This window comes from Lampetra planeri, chromosome 1, assembly GCF_965212315.1.
Source record: "Lampetra planeri chromosome 1, kcLamPlan1.2.h2, whole genome shotgun sequence".
NCBI lineage: Eukaryota > Metazoa > Chordata > Hyperoartia > Petromyzontiformes > Petromyzontidae > Lampetra > Lampetra planeri.
Window position 1 is genome coordinate 25,325,886 of NC_136107.1, and position 22,487 is coordinate 25,348,372.

General features: G+C 40.2%; 1 long non-coding RNA gene across 1 annotated transcript; it reads left to right on the forward strand.

Annotated features, from left to right (window-relative positions):
- The first annotated feature begins 200 nt into the window (after positions 1-200).
- On the forward strand, positions 201-21,369 carry LOC144728910 (uncharacterized). Its single transcript, XR_013587628.1, has 4 exons — positions 201-283; positions 675-751; positions 15,724-15,784; positions 19,833-21,369. It is a non-coding gene; the product is annotated as an uncharacterized LOC144728910 (long non-coding RNA).
- Positions 21,370-22,487: the final 1,118 nt, after the last annotated feature.

Genomic DNA, 22,487 nt, shown 5'->3' on the forward strand with positions numbered 1-22,487 from the left:
TTTCCACAGCCAATCATCGTTTCCCCCCTTCTCTTACGGCTCTCACCCGTTCTCCTGTCAGTCAACCTTCGTCTCCCCGCCCTTTGCCTTTCTATCTTTCCTCCAATCGCCTTCAATTATCTGCCTCTAACCAATCCCCTTGCAGGTCTCTCTCTCTGTATCTCCCTTTTCTCCGCCATCCACCCCACGTGGTCTTCCCCCAGATTCGGCGCACCAATCACAGGCCTTGTTTGGCTTCCTGACTGCCCGCGTTTGTACACACACACACCGCGTGCACTGTCAGGTAAGCAATCTGTTGTGTTTCGGTCTTTACACACGGAGTAATAACTTATGAAATATTCATGAAAGCATTGAGTAGAACCTAGAATGTGTTTACCATCCCACCTAAGATTCTACTCTCACACTCTGGGGTGGAACTGAACCAGAATGAGCCGTGGTGGTGGCAGTAAACAATTGAGCCCAACTACATTCCACAAGGAACACAACGACACGTGTAGTGGAGGGAAGTCCGTACATGTATCTTACATATATATTATTCACAAGCATCCGTCTAAAGGGTATGTGAATATACTTTGTTATTGCAACGAATGCGCTGAAACAGACATTTGTTATTCTGTTCGTCAATTCTACCATCCCCCAGTAAATTATTTCAATTTCTGGCGCTGCGAATGCAGTTGCTCTTCAGACCCACGTCGGGTTATGTTCCTAAAGAGGTGCAAGAAGAGGAAACGACGCCACAAGTGGAAACGACGTAAGTCGAGAGCGATATTCCTAGAAAAATAATGATATAATAATAGGGGGTTATGTTCTTGACCAAGGGTATGATATGCAAATGTGTATCGATATGAATATAAATAACATATTTAATCAAATACCAATATATAAACTACCATAGTGTGTTTAGAACGTTCTTGCCTTGATTCTTGGTAATTCCTGGCTCATTTGGACTGAATACAGCAATGGCCTTGCTGCTACTTTTCTTTTCAACATCATCACTGGGGCACTGACCTTTCCTTTTATCAGCCATTTTGAAATATCAATTGAAAAAAACGCTTACAAATCACTAAGAATGCACAGAGGTTCTACTACGGGAGTGCAGGAGGAAGCAGACTGACTGGGCGACGTAGCATGCCTTTGTGCACAGAAATGGAGTCTGAGTCGGCGTCGTGACATCGGTGTGGGTCCGACTGCCGTGAGTGGCAAAACTGGTGTTGCCACCGGCGACTTTGCCTAGGTGCATATTGACTTAAGTCAAACCGACGTAAGTAGAGGACCGCCTATACAGTACCGTTACCTTTCGAGGTGTACTTAGAATAATATGGCTTTAGAATGACTCGGTGAATATTGCTTGCATGCAATAAGATACACCGGTAATACATGGTTGCTCAATTGTATCACTCTTCAGTCATACTTCTCCACAGAACGTGCTGTGCTCTGTCCTGAACACACTCCTCTACCTATAACGATCCTTCCCTGACTTCGGACACTCGTCTGAGAGAGCCTCCAATAATCCACGTAAATTGTATGGCTTGGAGTGTTTTTCATCTCATAACCACACAAGCGTAGCAAGAGAGGTGTAATCACCCATCTAGTACGGTGACACGTGTGACTTTATATATCAATTGACTTCTCATTTGGCAATGTTGTTGGCACAATACATGCATTGTGCCAACAACATTGCCAATGCATGCATTGTGGCACGGTTCGTTCACGTGAGAGCAAGCAAGGCACAACCCTCCGGCAATATATTCCTGTGCCGAATTACCATTTAATTAAAATACACTTAGTGCAGTAATTTACTATGCATTTCTAAATACACCACGACAATGTTTGTTTCAAAAGATATTCCCTCAGACGTCATATAAATTGTACAGGGGTTTGGAGTGAAATATAACTTTGGCCTCAAAATCACATATAGCATAATCGTTTATCAAATATATCAATATTCTGAAGATATGTTGTTTTTGTAGAGACAGTGGTAAGTCAGCAGAGATGATCAACTCCCTACACTGGAAACTATTTCAATCATGTACGGCTGCACAGGTTAAAAGCCAGCTTTGTGCTTTCATGTGGGTATATGGGGCATCTCGCTACCTCTGGAAGAACAACATTTGATATACTATACAGTATACACACGGCAGGGGAGGAACGCACAAACGTTTGTAATGATAGAAAGAAGCATGCATAGATACAGGCAATACTCTTTGGGTCTTTCGGTAAAGTCACGTAGATATAAAAATAAAAAAATACAGGCCAGTATTGGTTAATTAAAGCCTAATTTTCCAATGTTTGCGAGCCTGTATTCTGCATTCCAATTGTGGCCAAGTTATATGCATTCAGCAAAGTGAGACAACAGGAGGCATGTTGGTGTAATGCTAAGGTGCCCTTGGCATTCGTGATGACAAAATACTCTGCAGTGCTGGTGTCCGTATGAATTTGAATCTAGAGGAGCAGAAGTTTATTACACAATGGTATCGTTGTTTGCGTACAATACTTGCATTGTGTTGACCACAGTATGGCACTAGCAAATAATGAATCATGGCGTTGCTGCTTTTTGCAGATGATGTTGTCCTCTTTGCCTCGTTAGTCTGTGATCTCCAGCATTCACTTAAACGGTTTGATGCCGAGTGTGAAGCGACTGGGATGAGGATCAGCACTTCCAAATCTGAGGTCATGGTTCACTCACGGGAGATGGTGGATTGAACAGCTGCCCTTAGTGGAGGAGTTTAAGTACCTCGGGGTCTCTTTCACCAGTGATGGGAAGTGGGAACGTGAGATCAGCAGGCGGATCGGTGCGGCGTCCGCAGTGTTGCGGGCACTGTATCGCTCTGTGATAGTAATGCGCGAGCTGAGTTCTTGAACAAAGCTCTCGCTTTACAGGTTGATCTACATTCCCACCCTCACCTATGGTCATGAGCTTTGGGTAATGACTGAAAGGATGAGATCACGGGTACAAAGGGCCGAAAAGAGGTTTCTCCGCAGGGTTGCCGGGCTCACTCTCCATGATCGGGTGTCAAGCTTGGTAATTTGGGAGAACCTCAGAGTCGAGCCGCTGCTCCTCCGGATTGAGAAGGAGCCAGTTGAGGTGATTCGGGCACCTGTTAAGGATGCCCCCGGATAGACTCCCCCTGGAACTCTACATGTCCCATTGGGCCGAGACCCTGGGGCCCGCCGAGGGCACGCTGGTGGGACATGTCGCTCAGCTGGCCTGGGAACGCCTGGGAATTCCCCAGAAAGAGCTAGAGTTGGTCGCTAGGGAAAGTGAGGTCTGGACTTCCCTACTCAACATGCTGCTGCTCGAACCCTCACCAGGACAAGCGGACTGAGAAACGAACAAAGAAATTTTTACTTGTGGGACACTGCCAAAACTGAGACATTTTACAAAAGTTATCAAATTAACTGATGGTAATTTAGACATGAGCAACTTTATATTGATAAAGAATTAGATAAATCCTTAATTATCTGGCCAGGTTGCACTGTTAGCATAGGGTTGAAAGCACAATGAGGATTAAAAGTTTAAATTTAAATCAGTCCATCATCACTTGGGGTTCGCTAAATTGAGAAAAGTACTACTTTGTGCGAGGTAAACAGTGGTTGTTCTGTGTAGAAACTAGCCCCCATCAGGCAAATATCCAACTCCCACCATTGGCTCAAGGCCTCGCACCTAAGCAGAATATACTTTGCCCTCATCGTAAACCTTAACCATGAGCAAGTTAATACATTTTATCTTATCCTTTTTCAATTAAAACTCTGCTACATCAATATAAATAATGTTCAGAAAGATATGTCAACAAGCAGACAAGTGGGGATAATTGCAGTCTTCCTTAAATTCTACATTACATAAGCCTGTGGTGATAAAGCAAGCCAACGAAGAAATACGCATGAACTTGCTCTATGTATTCAGCCATGGTATAATTTTAACACCTACCAATGTATTCATGCCAATAACATAACGTTTTGCTGCAAAACACTAATTTATCTATAACCAAATCACCATTACTGAAAACTGATCTTACTGGACCTCGGAAGCTAAGCAGTGTTGAGCCTAGTTAGAGCTTATATGGGTGTCCAACAGTGTTTTCAGGTATGAGGCATAGAGTTACAAGGGCTGTGTAGTGCCAGGAGATAGCGACACATCAGTAGGTGTGATCCGCGGAAATATTTGGTCCACACACTGGAATGTGGATAGAATACCCAATATCCATGTGGAGTTTTAGTGTTATCCCCTCATGATAATACGTTTTCTCTGGGCATCCAGGATTTGTCTAACATTCCAAACATCCCAATGCAGGACTCGTAAACAGAGTCTTCAAGCTTAGGCTCACCTCAATACTAATTGCAATTAACATTGCAATTAGTATTGAGGTCAAAGAGTCTCCCAACTAAAATCAAGTATTGGCCATCCGCCAATGATTGAAATTTCACAAATACATTATAAGGGTCTTTCTACCCAGAGAACAACTATTGAATGTCTACAGAGTGGTATTTTATTGACCATGGAGGGCTTGTAGATGGCGCTAACCTGCAACCAGGATTGACACTCAGGAACTGCTTTTTGTGAGTAATGTCATATAAATACAGTTACGTCTGGCTAGACCGAGGGCATGTATTTAAGGACAATTTTTCATATTAAAGTGAACTGTGATAGCTACGTGAAAAGCTGTCTTCCTCATTGCACACGACAGTGGAAACAGATGAGTGTTTGTGTACACATAATAAATACAAAATAAAACAAATCAGTCAAAGCACACGAATTATGGTTCAATTACACAACAGGCTCATCATATCTGGAAAATATGTCCAGTGGATTTTACACATTATCTTTACAACTAGCAATGGGACTCAACACAGCACTAATGTTAAGTGTCCATGTACATGACAACAAAACAATATTATTTTTTATACATCGGTGCAGCGTAAGTGTAACAATATCCCAACCAACAGTACGATACACAGGATTGTTTTTGTAGCTTTGTAAAAAAAATGACTTTTATTTTATCTTCTGCTTCCTAATATTATTTGGGTCTATCGGTAAAGCCACGTAGATCGAAAAAATAATAAAATATCACGACGTTTCGATTGCAACACAAGCAATCATCATCAGGTGAAAAAATAGCGGGAGAGCTACTGAGGCAGGAAAAAAATTATAGCGGGAGCACTGCTGAGCCAAGGTGTTATAAAGGTTTGAGATGGGTGTAGCCCAAGGGTCATAAGCGAAGTGGGTGGGGCTAGAGATGAAATTTTTCATGTAAATGTAAGATCGGAGAGCTGAGCTCCTCCACGACAACGAATCTGTGAAGGTGGCCATTGTATTATTTTTTTCCTGCCTCAGCTCTCCCACTATTTTTTCACCTGATGACAATTGCTTGGGTTGCGATCGAAACGTCGTGATATATTATTATATCTACGTGGCTTTACCGAAAGACCCAAAGTATATGAATTCCTGCAGTCACGAAAGCTTTAAGTCAAGATTTTTGCTTCCTAATGTTCAACAACTCTGCAAACACATTGGACATGCAGATGTTACATCATGTAAGTATCTTGACAAAACATACACATCCCCTATATCCTCCTGCTTGATTACATTTTGTGGAAAAAAAAGTGACGTGTGTCGCACTGAGATTTAATAAAGTAAGAGCTTAAGTGTGATCATCATTCAGCAGCTTCACTGCATAGGGGGGAGCAGGTATTTAGGGTTCCATGGTTGGAGAGTGCAAACTGTATCTTTGCTGGCCACGGCTTGCACAAGGCACGTGTATTGAACACCCTCAGAGTGTCTTTTGACACATTGTTCTCAAGGTGGCATTAGAGTTGATTGGATTTTGTTGGCAGGTGCTGATTGCAAGAGCTTACCCAGGGCTTGCTTCTGCACAATCCTGTCAAGACAAATTTGATGCAAAAAGAAATCCCCTAAGAGACATTCGTCCTCCACAGCCACCCTCTCCTACCTTCTGCTTTATTAGAGCACGGGAAACGCGTGTTCAAATGCTGCCGCAAGGTCACAGGCACCCTCTGCAGCCAAAGTGCTTCCGACAGATTTTATGTAAAAAAACGGGCTCTTTGTGCAGTGACTGCTTCGCCGACGAAAATTGCACAGCGTAGTGGTGTGGAATGAGGGAAAACTCAGCGTTGCTTTGAGAAACCCATGCACATTACCTTCAAACCCTTCTGTACATATGTTGAACTTCTTTCACACCACCGTACATAGCCAACCGTGCTCATCAGAGGTGCGGGGCGAAGGACAACAAAAAGCAGTTCTCAAGAAATGAATTTTCAGTCTAGATGTAAAAGTGCATAGGTCCAGTGGCTTCCTAATATTGAAAGGAAGAACATGCCAGACAGCCACAGAAGGGCATCTGAAAGCACGCGATGGTGGCCGTCTTTGTTCGATAACGAGTCAAAAGCCGCTGCGAGGATGACCGTCATGGTTTATGCATCGAATAAATATAGGAGCGTTTCATGTGAAATTTGTTTTAATTTAGGGATAACATAGGAAGCATTGTGATAATTTTTACTATGACAATGGCTACATGCATAATATATGGTTGCTAAATGCATACATGGTGACATGCGTCTTATTTAAAAATGTTATGCCAATGGTATTTTTTATGTCTTAAAATGTCCCTGCAAAGTAATCTCTAAAATACAAACAGCCTATTGCTGTAATGATCCCTGAAAGCATGGCCTGTAATATACTGCCCCCTAGAGGACATACGTGTATTCTTACATAATTAAGGCATGAATACGGGGAGTAGTGCATACAGTAGATAGTCGACATGAAGGGTATATTCATAACTACCAAGTTTGTATTCATGACAAGCTCATTGTTTTTATAAGCATAAAACAAACAATAATAGACATGGGTTTTAGACAATTTAATTAAATATTGATAACACATTTGTTTAGATGTGTATTTCATTTTGACAAATCACATACACAGGAGAGTAATCTAATTTCGATATTCAGATTCTCTATATTTTGAATGTCAATTCTGCTAATATTTTTATACCGATCTCTAATACAATGTCCTTTTCCATCTCTATGCAGCATAACGCAAAACTCACTCCTTACGACTTTTTGTTTACCCAATGTATTGCACACTGCAGACGTTTGAATTGAATGTCCATCACGTAACACTTTTATAGCTGCATTGGTAACTAGAATTAGGATGAAAATATCTCTTCACCACTTGTCAGTAACTCTTCATATTAAAGACACTTGTCAGTAACTCTTTTAAAGAAATCAAGCATTGTTATTACCAATTGTCCATGATAATAATAACTTTATCGAGGCTCTATCGAAGTTAAACACACAAGACATGTCTCTTGTTTTATTGATGAGATGCACCATGCGATTCACAAAGCCATTCAATAATAGCTATATTCTTAGGTTTTTTCGGTAAAGTCACGTAGGTAAAACATCAAAATTAATGAAAATAAAATAAAATAAAAACAAAAATCACGACGTTTCGGAGGCAACACAAGTCTCCGTCATCAGGTGGGACCGTCACAGCCAGATTAGCTGCATCAACAGCCAGATTAGCTGCATCACTTGATGCAGCTAATCTGGCTGTGACGGTCCCACCTGATGACGGAGACTTGTGTTGCCTCCGAAACGTCGTGATTTTTGTTTTTATTTTATTTTATTTTCATTAATTTTGATGTTTTACCTACGTGACTTTACCGAAAAAACCTAAGAATATGATTCCTTGCAGTCACGAAAGCTTCAAATCTAGAATCAATAATAGCTGGTTGCATAAAATATGTTTCCATCAGATGTATCTGCTTGTGAATATATTTATCTGCTGGCGAAAGTCTGGTTTCACGTGATAATGATTTTGTACGGTCAGAGACATGGAATAAAACTGCATGACAATGTTAGAAGTTTAGCTGTTTAAATTAAACAGTTATCAATCTGTGAGACCTTATTTTGTTGTATTTCTCATCCTCTCTCCATTCTCATCCTCTCCATTGCATATCTGTGAAACTACGAATATAATAACTTCATAGCTCATCGATATTTGTTAGGATAAATAAAGATTTTGACAATTTTGGTGAATTGTGTTTTTCCAAACATTTTCCATTATTTCGAATTCCCTGATGCTGGCTTGGTCCCAGCTCTGTTTCAAGCCCCAATCCCTGCTGGGGGTTCATCGGCGGCATGAGGGCTTTTTTTATTTTAAACAAACTTTAAATTTTTTCATGTTTATGTACAGCGTCTTGGAATGTGATGATATTTGTATGCTATATGTAGTCCTACTAATTTTCTGTGGTTGTTAAGTGGTAAACAGGAACATGTATAAAAGATGAAATACACCGTTAAGATGCCAGTGACTCGTACTTTAAAATACTGTATCATGCATATTCATTCTTTTATGGAAATGTTTGCAATGTTTCCGAATGATCTGCACTTTTTGCAAATTCACGATTCAGGATAGTTCCTTTTAAATAATAGTGTATTGTATTAATCTCTATCTCTCAAGTTCACAAGGAACTATGCAATCATGGAAGAAATTGTGTAATTATATATATAAAACATTATTACTGGTGCACATGAGTCCAATTTTGCGTGTATAAAGTGGGAAATGTGAAGGTGGCAGTGGGTAAAGTTATCTAGACACAGGTAGTGGTGGGCCTAGGGTTGCTGTGGTACCAATTGGGTGAAGGGAACTATAACAGTTGAAAATGATAATAATTAAATGATAAAGAAAATAACCAAAACTTTTTTGGTTACTGATGCCAGTGACTCGTACTTATTTTTGTTATTTTATTTGAACCTATCTACGTGACTTTACCGAAATACCCAATAATATAAATTCCTGCAGTCACGAAAACTTTAAGTCAAGATGATAATAATTGTCTTTTATTTATTTAATCTGCGCAAATATTCAGAGTATCGAACAGCAGTGATTGAAAAACTCTGGAATTACGAAGGGTCTGGAATGTATGCAATGTGGTGGTTATGTAACTTACAACTTAAATCGTGCCACAATGTCTCATTACTCTATTGCAGGTTATGTAGACAATTTACAAAATCACCACACTCTTATACAGAATCTCATCAAACACACAGTTATTTAACTCAAAGAAGAGTAGTGCTTTGTCCAAGGGCCACATGTTACCCTGGCCGCAATGAAGTATTTTGTCGCATTATTAAAACAAAGTAAAGAGTTATGATGATGCTTATAAATACTGCACAGAAAACATAATTTAGAATTATTTGTAGTTCTCATCATTTAAAGATTTCCAGCAGGATGCTCGCTTACTCCAAGTCAACATGCCATCAATAAACACTACTGTTTGCTGTCAGAGATGTTAATAAATATACAATTGCTTCTCAATGGAGCTAGCCAATAAACCAACTTCTAAACCAAAGTCCCTGCAAGATGTATACATCACTGTCACTTTTTCCAGTTTTATTTCCAAAACACATAAAATGTATGTCAACCACTAACATCAAATAATAAACATAAAATATATCGTTTTTAGCACGTATACAATTTTCTGAAATATTTCGCATATCAGATGACGTTCCCCATTGTTAATGAGTTTGGGACATTTATCTCATTATCTAATACATGTGGCCATAAAATCGTACAATTTAATCAAATCTATTCATTTCATTAAAAAGCACTAACATTTCAGAAAGTCACACGGATGGTGAAGTCACATTCTTAAAAACCTCAATTGAATATGGCATGTTCGAGCTACACCTATTATGGGTCTGTCAAAAAAATCACCCAAATTAACAGCAAAAATGTAAGTTCTGCTTTGTTTTTAATTAAAATAAAGGAGTTAATCTAAATACGAAGACTGTTCGTAACGATTATAGCTCACAATAAAGTGCACTGCAGCGAGTAATGTTTCTGATTGTTTTAAGGCTAACACAAAGAACCAGATTCATCATCCCACCTCTGCACAGCAATGAAAGTCAGGCAAAATTAAATGTCAGAGCATGTAGCGTTAGCTGCGACCTTTTCGTATCCCATTACCTACAGCCTGTTATCTAGCTGAATATGCGGTCGGGAGTATTTCTTGGATTGTTGCAAAGAAAATAATTGCATGCCATTTGCAAGAAATTGAATTTTAAGAATAATGTATAAACTCTACACACACTGTAAAATATTCAATTTTAAATAAGCTCTCACATAAATCGAGATGCAAAAAATTTGTATGAGTGAATTTAAGAATTTGCATTGCCGTTGAAAACCCCGATGTGAAGGCTGGGAACATGCAGAGAATTACTGGCACTGGGAAATTGAGTGCAAATATGCATTTGTAAATATGGCCACGTGACGCCGCTGCCTATCAATGCACATCAGTACGAAGTGGACAGATGCTAAAATGATATGACCAAGCAAATCGATAACACGCGTTTCTTGAGCAATGTATATATTTTTTTATCAAACGTCTGGCCAAACCATTTATGTCAACATCAAACATGTGTGTGCTCTGTTTATGATGTCAGCCGGTTGATGAGAGCATGCTCTTGATAAAATATCGAAACGAGATTGGCAGCTGTCTCTTTTAATCGTTTACCAATATATTATAACTAGCAGAAGTACCCGGCGTTGCCTGGGTGAAAAATATATTTCTTAATAACCTTACATGTATACACACCCTCACCACTCACCACTCACCCTCACCATTCACCCTCACCACTCTCCCTCACCACTCTCCCTCACCACTCTCCCTCACCACTCATCCTCACCAATCACACCCTCACCAATCACCACTCACCACTCACCCTCAACACTCACCCTCACCACTCACCACTCACCCTCACCATTCACCCTCACCATTCACCCTCACCACTCTCCCTCACCACTCATCCTCACCAATCACACCCTCACCAATCACCACTCACCACTCACCCTCAACACTCACCCTCACCACTCACCCTCACCATTCACCCTCACCACTCTCCCTCACCACTCTCCCTCACCACTCTCCCTCACCACTCATCCTCACCAATCACACCCTCACCAATCACCACTCACCACTCACCCTCAACACTCATCCTCACCACTCACCCTCACCACTCACCCTCACCACTCAACCTCCCCTCACCACTCACTAATCACCACTCACAATCGCCACTCACAACCGCCCTCACCATTATATTTTTGCCCCAGTCAACGCCGGATATTTCGGATTCGTAGCAGTTTATATCAACTCTATAACCAACTTATATTAAAGTGGAAGCGCGATCCTAAAGTAATTTACAACCTTCGATTAGTCCTTTGTGCGATTCAAAGAATCGATTCCTGGCATGTTGGGGGTTTACATTTTGAATGATAGAGTTTCATTTTCATTGGTATGTTATGTTTTAATGTTTTCAGGAGTTTTTAATTACATTTTTGCCCCGGTCAACGCCGGGTATTTCCCATTCGTAGCAGTTTATATCGACTTTAACCAACTTATAGTAAACGGGAATCGTCCGAATCTAAAGGAATCTACAACCTTCGATTCCTTTGCGCGATTCAGATAATCGATTCTTGGCGCGTCGGGTTTAAAAGTAATTACACAGTTGTATTTTCATTGGTATGTAATGTTTTAAAGTTTTCAGAAGATTTTAAATGTATTTTCCCCCCGGGCAACGCTGGGTATATCGAGTTTATACCACAAAGTCGTCGCTTGACACGGGTGGGGTGTCGAGGCCTAGTACCGTGCAGAGCCTCCGGCCTCGCCTAGATTGCCCACCCGGCTGAGGCTGGGTACTGGGGCCGTTACCCCCCCCCCCCGCGCTACAATAATACTGTCTAATCGCTATAATTTTATTATCTACCGACCCTATAATAGTAATTGCACACATTGGGGTGGGGGGGGGAGTGAAGAGGACGTGAAACTTTGATGAATTTACCTCAGAGTCGCATGTTAATGCGTGCGCATATTTTTAACGGGAATTAAAAATGGCGTCCACCCCGCAGCGAATGCGTCGCTACCCGTTGCCAGGGGCAACTGCCGTGGAAAACCAAATGGACCAATCGTGTCTCGCAAATCCCTCACATTTCGTCCAATGAAACTGCGTATGGTCCGGCGACACACAGACACACACACAGACAGACAGACAGATTTGCGATTTTATATATATAGATAATAATCAATTCATAAAAAGACACTCCCACTTGTGTTGTATCCTGGGAAGTATATTTTATTTCACCTTTATTTAATGGTTGGACTTTGCACCTCTGACATGTAGAGATACCAAGTAGAAGCTGAGCCAAGATATGTTTTTATACAAACGCCGAGGGGAATATATACACAGTGCCGACTGCTCTGCAGCAGCAGCAACTGTAGGTGGACACTTGGCGCACACGCCATTGAGCATATGCACGGCTGTATGTGTGCCGGCAGGGCAGAAAAACTGGGGCAAGGGTTACGGTAGTCCTCATAGGGAGGCCCCTGGAACCTTCTGGTGGTTTCGAGAAGGGACGCGTGGCTCAGGTGGAGCCAAGCCACGCCGAGGGGAATATAAGCAGTGGAGAGCGAGAGCTCTGGGCTGACAGTTCTGGGAGTGGACTCGTCTCGTCGTCGCTACCGTCTTCGCCCGATCATTGCGTGGATGGAAAGTAGTTGGCTGTCTCGGTCGGCGCTGTCGGTGCAATGCGGGCAGGGTCGTGTCTGGGCTGGGCCGTATAGCAGTGTGGTCGTGAGAGAGGAGGCCGGAGTTGTTGGTGTGAACTTAATAAAAGAAAGACGATGCCTCCTGAGGCTACCTCGTCTCCGACTGAGTCTGTGCGCTGCACGCCACCCACACACACACGCCTCGAGGGAGAGAAGAAGAAGAGACCTACGACACTACACAATCATTGCAGTCACGCTTATTGGTGATAATGCTGTTGATAACGTAGAATTTCAGAAAAAAATAGATTAGTAATAAACTAATTAATTTGTTTTACACTGTAATATTGCTTGGACATTTGTTTATATATATATATCTCGTTGTTTCACATGACAAAGCAAAGTCAGAAAAATTAATATCAAACAAAATAAAGTGTAGAACTCAAAACTATGAAGCTAAGTTTAAAGTGTATAAATTAATTCACTCCAAATTAAACATTACAATGTGACAATTAATTGCAATTGTCAGTTATCTATTCGTGTTATATCCCGTATATTACGATCTAATTGCAAATTACAGTTCTTTAATCCTGCTATTAACCCTACATTAAAACGAATTACAGGTCTTCATAATGTGTAGACATGTTCTCATGTATATTATTTAAACACGATTGCAAATTGGCAAAACAAAATAACTTCTCAGAAAATACTAAGTGAGAGTTAAAGCATAGAAAATTGGCTGGTTTAATAGTAATATAAGTTGGTTAGCAGAAGTCTATGGTGTTGTTTATGAGATGAGACAGATAAATTCATTACGGCCACAATGGCTAACCATTTAAATCAACTTCTCCATAAAAGTGCCATAATCATGTGTGTGGATCAGATTTAAATGATTTGACTCATGAGACAGAACAGCTAATTTATCTGAAGGATACATAAAATAATAAGCAAAAAAAAAACAAATTGGTGTTACCTCATGTGATGAATACCTTGCCAAAACATAGTCTGATCATGTTACTGCACCTAACAAAAAAATCTGATACATAACACTGCATATATCACCGCATTAAACTACTCTAATAGGTTGTCGCTATATATCAGCACATCTAACTGCTGCGACTAAAAAGTTTTGGAAAATGACTTCCAATTCATAAATGTACCCAATGCAAAATAGCTGTCATTTTTTTGCAAAAGCAGCTGAATACAGTGCCTTTCATTTCATAACTGTTAATCTGGCAGTATATCACTGCAGTCCAAGTTTCACTGATTATTATTATTATGCTTGTTTACCCAGGAAGCTTCACTGAGTCACATGACTGTGTTGTGTATGGACCACATCCAATGCCAGGCATCACCTGACTGTGTGTCATGTGTGTAATTGTATGGTAGTTGCCACAGATGACAATGTTTTGACAATGTCATGAATACTGCAATGTGAAAATTGCACATGTAGTGCTTGACTATGCAATAGTCGTACCTCCGTGTGATTGGAGCGTGGCATCTAAAATAATTGCCTTTCCAGCAAAGAATAGATTTGTGTTCAAGTGACGAAGTGCATTCAGTGGTGGTATAATTTGTCCTCTAAGCAAAATCGGTAAAACACTCTCCTATGAGGAGAAAAAATAATGAAGCAATTTTTATTGGTAATTGCCTGAAAGTGTCTGGTGAAGACTACTATATTTGGTTTAGTATTCGGGTTACTTGGCAATTACAAAGAATATAGGTCTAAAATCTAAGCCTAACCTGGTAATTATATGGTAGCTTACATTGTTCACCTCAAAGTTGCAGGCAATTACCATGAATTACCATTATAAGACACCGCTACTTTTTTGAACCGTTATTACAAACTTGCCTCCATTCGCTTTAAATCCATGCCTTATTCCAATTATTATAACATTATTATATAAAACGAAATATAAAAAACATTAATGTTGCAGGAATCAACAATATCAGTCAACTTAATTATTCAAGATTTTTCTCTCTTTACGATAATGTTTTTGTTTAATCCAATTAATTTAATGCATAATTTATGCTGGGTAGGATAATATATCACAGGAATCAGATGACTAGAGGAACGGCATGAGCAGAACATTTTACTTTTAAGGGTGCACTACAAACTGGGAGATTTATCAGCAATCAGGGTCACAGACAAAGGACAGCTCCTACAGAAGCCTAAACGGTACGGGCAGTGTTAGCACAAAAAGTGAGTTAATGACATAAAATGAATGTGCAAAAAGGACAATGGTCTTGGAATGGTGCCTATTATCTATACATCTGGTGTAAGATATAAAGGTGTAGGGTAATGCATGACGAAAGAGAAACAACTGTCTTTACTAGAGTATTGCATGTGCAACTAAAACACTGAAATAAAATGTAACGTAGTTTGTATATAGTACGTCTTCACTCCATATGGCTCCAATGTGCAATAGTGCGTGGTTAGAAGCACATTTACTTTAATAATACATTTCAAGAGAAGCAAGTGTGCCTGTTTACCATGATCAATTTGAATAACAACATATTGATCGCGAAAGCGTACGTGTTAAACTGAACAACAAACAAATATGGTAATATAAAAACACGTGCAATGGTATGCATACTAATTCAATTATACCATCCGGATTGTGCACACTCTTATTGTAATGGCATTGATTTTCACACTTTTACTCCCTCAATTATGAACAAAAAAATAAACAAACTAAATGTAAGCACAAATGCAATCCTGCTGAAATGTGAGAATACTAACTGGCTTCTTCACATATATATAATATTCGCAGTTATTGCTGTGTCAATTATAATAATTATTAGTGTAGTCATCTTATATTTCGTATCGACAATCCTGAATACTGTATACGTTCTCATCGGGGTGTGATTCAAAGACAATCCTGAAGTGTTCCTATTCGCATACACACAACTTCCATGGTGTGGTCGCCTGTCTTTTGTTGATTACTGTGTTGTTGACTCCTATTAGTTTCAGCAATGGCATAGGAGGTGTACAGAAGCTAGTCGTGCATTCAAAGCACACTTAATCAATCTCCGCAACTGACCACTTTAGAGAAATAATCTCATGGTAATGATTGCAAATTGTCCCCCAAAAAACTGAAACTAATAAACTGCTCATGTATATTGCTCGGCACCTTACAAGGTACCTCTTGTCCCACAGCTGTTCAATAAACCTGTACCACCGTGCCAAGACCTTCATACTCATCTCTCCATCGGAGCAGGTTGGTGCTGTGATAGACGTCATAATAATGCACATGTTGAATTTATTTTACACCGCACATAGCCAACCGTGCTAATCGGAGGTGTGGGGGAAGGACAACAAATTAACACAAAAGCAGTTGTAAGGAAATAGAGTTTTCAATCTACATTATATGTAAAAGTACACGGCTTCAGTGTCTTCCTAATATTTGAAGGAAGAGTGTTGCAGTCGGCAGCAGAAGCGCATCTGAAAGCACGCGATGCTGTATTCTGCGTTGGTATATTTCCAAAAAAGACTGACAAACCACCTTATACAGTTGTTACAGCCCATTTAACATATCAAAATAAACTACAAAACTCTAAATTCATGTTACTATTTTGTTTTTGCGTTACGTAAAACTGTTCTTATGTTCTAGCACCTTTATAATGGTTTCCTACAGTATCTGGCAAGGTAGTGCTGCGGTTTGAGTGCTCGGACCTCATAATTGGACAACTCAACCCATCATCCCTATGTAGTTGACAAAATCAGTATCACTTCATAGGACATGAACAGTGATCTCCCTGATATTTAGGTAAACTGACATCCATCATGGGAATGCAGCATTTATAATAATCACTGGCTCTGAGGCCCAAATAAATATTAGTAGAGCCTATCCCTCAATCGGGCATTGAGATAGATATAGTTTTGTTTTGAAAGGTAATATTTGCTATACATATAGCGAAAAACTGTTTCAGTTATTTGTTGGAAGGATTCAATTGGATAACACATCAGAGTATGTATATTTTGGATAGTTAGTCAAGGCAGACTGCAATCAAATTGAGGAAATGAAGAGGCAGATGAAAGCAGGTTGGAGTACTCTTGAAAATTGTTACTTGATTATGAAAACCAATATACCTGAAAAATAACGTTTTTAATCAGTGCATATTACATTATGTGACCTAGGATCAGAAAAAACTGACACTGAACAAAACAAATGAACAAAATTAATATCATTAGAAAATTGTGCAAGGAAGCCTGGAGATTTGCACGTTTGAAATTGCACTGAGAGAAAGAGGAACGCAGATTAGTGGACATATATAGGTTAAATACCTGCTTATCAATTAACTACTTAATTTCGAATGAAAAGAAAAATAAATGAGCTTCAACATGATACATTACGATATGGGATGTTTTCCAGTGGTTGAGACTAAATGGCAGTGGCTACTAAAGGAGGGAATGAGCTTAATAGCATATTAGTGAGCAATGGAGACAGCCTGCAGAGGCCTTAAATCAGCAGTGGATAGATCATGGCTGATTATGGCATTGCATATTTTTCATTTCGTTGACTGAGTGTTTGGAAATATTTAGTCATACTACAAATAACTAGAAAAGTGAAACAACTTAAACAAAAAAATGCTGATTATTAATATCATATGGGATAAGCATGTACACTAACAACGGCATTGGCGGATGACTCAACCTCTGCTGAGTAAAGTTTTATTGTGAATCAGACTCGCTGTTGGCCGATCGTTACCGCAGTGAAACCGTTTCCCCACCTAATTCTCATGAACAACAATATCAGCTTCGTTTGAATTTCAATGAAGGATGCCACTAAACAGAGTATGTTTAAAATGGGTGTGAAAGAGTAGTGCACGTTGAAAACGAATATAACATTATCAACTGTTGTCATGCATGAGGACTCGAGCGATTTTAATAATACGGGCCCTTTATGATCATTAACGTGTTTGTGTTAACTGCTGTGAGAATTGGCCAGCGAATTAGATTGTGCTCGTTTGTGTACTTCTTAGAACCATAGCCCTCTAGTGAGCCAGTCATGAGTCACTTCAGCAGCGTCAGGCGTCTCCACCACAGTTAAACCCTCAGCACTTTTCATGTCCATTTCCTACCAAAGGGAATTTTGCTCAATTGAGGGAACATACAGTAGCCACATGTCATTGGTGATATTTAGTCAGTCTGAAAAACACATTTCGCTGCCCTACGTCAATCGCAGTGTGGCCATACTTCACTAAACTGGTCGGTGTGGGTTAAAATGGGGAGGGAGGACCAGTTGAGATCTGGAGAGTGGCGGAGCAGTGGTTAGCGCGCTGTGCTACGAATCCAGCTGCCCGAGTTCGATTTCCGCTCATGGTCACCAAAGCCAGTGACGATTATCTGAACCGGTCCTGGGCCTCCCCTCAAATGAGTGCTTGTTGCGGAGTATGTAAACATCGCCACTCGGGAGACAAAAGCGGCAGGGCGTGGTGGTGCTGGCCAACCACCCCCTCGTGTGGCGTGCCAGCCTTCATAGGTGCTCGCTAACAGTTCTTGCCTCAAGAGTCTGCGAAGTATGTATGGGGGATCTTTGTCTTGGGGGGGGGGGGTGGTAGGCGTTGGCGAGCGTGGACCAGTTCAGATCTCGCTCGCCGGTCATGTCAGCTGTGGCTGGGAATCATCAGGTTCATAGCACTGCTTGAACCACTCTTTGTTTTCTCACTGAGAAAACAACGATGCCACAGGTGAAATTTAGTCAGCCTGAAAAACACTCTATTATTTGTTTATTAACTATTTATCATTGTTAACCATAAATACACAGGCAGAAGCACAATCGCAATTATCGCTGCGTAAATAAGTATTGTTTGGTTAATTTTCCATTGTGCATGTTTTTGCTTTATCGCAAACATAATTTCACATTTAAAAGTCTGCTAATAATGAATAATGGACTTTCAATATGCAAAACAGGTAACTTAAAATATAAGAATTGCCATCATGACGTTCCAACATAGCCTGTTTGCGATCATTTTCCAAGCATGTTATTTCACATTATTTCTTATTTCATATTCAGTTTGTCCTAATTAGAGTTTTTTTCCTGAAAACAATACAGTCGCATACTGTTAAGTGTATTTTATGATCATTTGCTGTATATGCATTTTACCACCATATTTTGTAGGCTGCCAAAGGGTAGGATATTTAAAATATTTAACATTGTTTTAAATATAATTAATATAACACAGACATTGTGCAGTGGTCATGTTCATAGATTATCCACTTCCCACGCACAAGCTTGAGATTAGGATTGGCAATTGTGCCTTGATGCTGAGTAGGTGTAAGGTTAATGCATATCCTGGTGTGGTATCCTGGTGTGGAATGTCGAGTCATATATGACACAATATTAACGGAATAAAAGCACATGCTTTATAGCATACATAGCAACGAATGCATAGACATGCATATGGATGTACTTTGCAATATTCTCTCGGAGCATGGGGTAGATTATTCAACCAGGTTACTCAGTGGTAGAGTGAAGTGGCTCGCTCACAATCGGAAAAGTGCAAGTTCAACATCTGGTTGGCAGGTATCTCAGCCCATTATCTCTATGGGATCGATTAAATGAAATGTGGGGAGAAGTCAACATCGTTGTGTCTATTGCTATAATCGCCCTTGCCATATGAATGTGTAGCTTTAACCACTGGCTCAAGCCTGTGGACAAGAGTTGAGCACTGCCACAATGCTTATTTGAAATCACTTTTACTTTTGGGTAGAGTAGTGACATTAGCTCTCATTTGTGGAACTGAGCTACAGGATTTGTGCCCAGGGAGTGCTTGCCCCAGATCATCATCGTTGTATTACTAAAATGAGCTGTCATAATGTACACTTACAATCTCCACCAACATACAAAGTCAAACAAAATGGTGGGATGAGATGCACAACATTTAAGACAGCCGTAAGAAAAAGAATACGAAAACTATACAAAAATGTATGTATATTTAGGATTTCAAAGATATTATACATGAGAAGGAAACTACACTAGTGTGAACCAGTGCATTTTATAGAATGTAAGCAAGCCTTTTGTGACTGATTAATATATAGCATTTATAATACAATCCATTTTTGTAGCATTATATCATACAATGCTGAGTTACTGTTGATGTTACACAGAATTGTTATCTCCATGACATCCACTAAGGTGCTTTTGTTTGCATGGTGCATTTAATACACTTTGCATTCACTGGTCAATCCTAGCGGTTTGTTATTACATTGTGTAGATGAAATGTAATAAATTAATTGTTTCGTGTGTGTGTGTTTTTTTTTAGTTGGTTCGAGCGGCGGGATGGATTCCCTGGGGTACTCAACAGCAGAGAACTGAGCCCTAGTTTTGGAAAAAAGCTACCACTGTTGGCTCATTAATACCCAACTAAACGTGATGAGAACTTAACAAATCTACGCCATTCCCTTGGCACCCTGTGCTGTCAGATATCGCAGGAACCAAATATTCCCTTTAAGCTGCAACGCTGCATGAGCTGCATCGCCAAGAAGCTGACCTAAACAAGCCAATCAATGATCTCCACAACATCTCACATCCACGGCCCGAGATCAACAATGCCTGTTTGGAAATACGCGGTACAAACTCTGCGTGATGCCAATTTCAGAATCGAAATGGCGTGGTCATACAATACTCCTGTGTGTGACTGCGACTACGAGTACCAAACCCTGGATCACATCATTTCACACCGCCTCAAATATAAATTTGAAAGCCGTGTAGCAGTAATTCACCCGCTCTCACACAAAGCAATTGAATGGCTAACTAACTTAGATATTAATCTCTTCGCAGTTAAATTTCATTTAGCCATCTGAAAGAATAATGTATTGTTTATATTAAAGCAGGTGTTTGTATAGTGATCACATGATTAAACAAAATATATTATGTATTTGTAAATTAAATATCAACTCTATGGGAACCTCATTTGCCAGTACAACATATGATAATTGGTTCTTTACCCTTCTATCTGGCAACAAAACTGACACCTTTTTACAAGGAGTCATGTTTGCATAGACCGCAATACCTGCAGTCATAATACAAACAAAAGAACATAACTCTGATAATGTGCACTGTCCTTAAAGTTGATTGATCCACACCCGAGACAGCTTTCCTTAGAGCCTAGTCTCATATGGGTTGGACCAGATGACGCCAAAAGGCGCACAACTCAAAGACAATGCACCATCAGAGTATGAGAGCTCGGGGCAAGCATCTACACTATGGGAACCTCATTTGCCAGTACAAAATATGATAATTGGTTCTTTACCCTTCTATCTGGCAACAAAACTGACACCTTTTTACAAGGAGTCATGTTTGCATAGACCGCAATACCTGCAGTCATAATACAAACAAAAGAACATAACTCTGATAATGTGCACTGTCCTTAAAGTTGATTGATCCACACCCGAGACAGCTTTCCTTAGAGCCTAGTCTCATATGGGTTGGACCAGATGACGCCAAAAGGCGCACAACTCAAAGACAATGCACCATCAGAGTATGAGAGCTCGGGGCAAGCATCTACACTATGGGAACCTCATTTGCCAGTACAAAATATGATAATTGGTTCTTTACCCTTCTATCTGGCAACAAAACTGACACCTTTTTACAAGGAGTCATGTTTGCATAGACCGCAATACCTGCAGTCATAATACAAACAAAAGAACATAACTCTGATAATGTGCACTGTCCTTAAAGTTGATTGATCCACACCCGAGACAGCTTTCCTTAGAGCCTAGTCTCATATGGGTTGGACCAGATGACGCCAAAAGGCGCACAACTCAAAGACAATGCACCATCAGAGTATGAGAGCTCGGGGCAAGCGTCTACACTATGGGAACCTCATTTGCCAGTACAAAATATGATAATTGGTCCTTTACCCTTCTATCTGGCAACAAAACTGACACCTTTTTACAAGGAGTCATGTTTGCATAGACCGCAATACCTGCAGTCATAATACAAACAAAAGAACATAACTCTGATAATGTGCACTGTCCTTAAAGTTGATTGATCCACACCCGAGACAGCTTTCCTTAGAGCCTAGTCTCATATGGGTTGGACCAGATGACGCCAAAAGGCGCACAACTCAAAGACAATGCACCATCAGAGTATGAGAGCTCGGGGCAAGCATCTACACTATGGGAACCTCATTTGCCAGTACAAAATATGATAATTGGTTCTTTACCCTTCTATCTGGCAACAAAACTGACACATTTTTACAAGGAGTCATGTTTGCATAGACCGCAATACCTGCAGCCATAATACAAACAAAAGAACATAACTCTGATAATGTGCACTGTCCTTAAAGTTGATTGATCCACACCCGAGACAGCTTTCCTTAGAGCCTAGTCTCATATGGGTTGGACCAGATGACGCCAAAAGGCGCACAACTCAAAGACAAACCAATTATCATATTTTGTACTGGCAAATGAGGTTCCCATAGTGTAGATGCTTGCCCCGAGCTCTCATACTCTGATGGTGCATTGTCTTTGAGTTGTGCGCCTTTTGGCGTCATCTGGTCCAACCCATATGAGACTAGGCTCTAAGGAAAGCTGTCTCGGGTGTGGATCAATCAACTTTAAGGACAGTGCACATTATCAGAGTTATGTTCTTTTGTTTGTATTATGACTGCAGGTATTGCGGTCTATGCAAACATGACTCCTTGTAAAACGGTGTCAGTTTTGTTGCCAGATAGAAGGGTAAAGAACCAATTATCATATTTTGTACTGGCAAATGAGGTTCCCATAGTGTAGATGCTTGCCCCGAGCTCTCATACTCTGATGGTGCATTGTCTTTGAGTTGTGCGCCTTTTGGCGTCATCTGGTCCAACCCATATGAGACTAGGCTCTAAGGAAAGCTGTCTCGGGTGTGGATCAATCAACTTTAAGGACAGTGCACATTATCAGAGTTATGTTCTTTTGTTTGTATTATGACT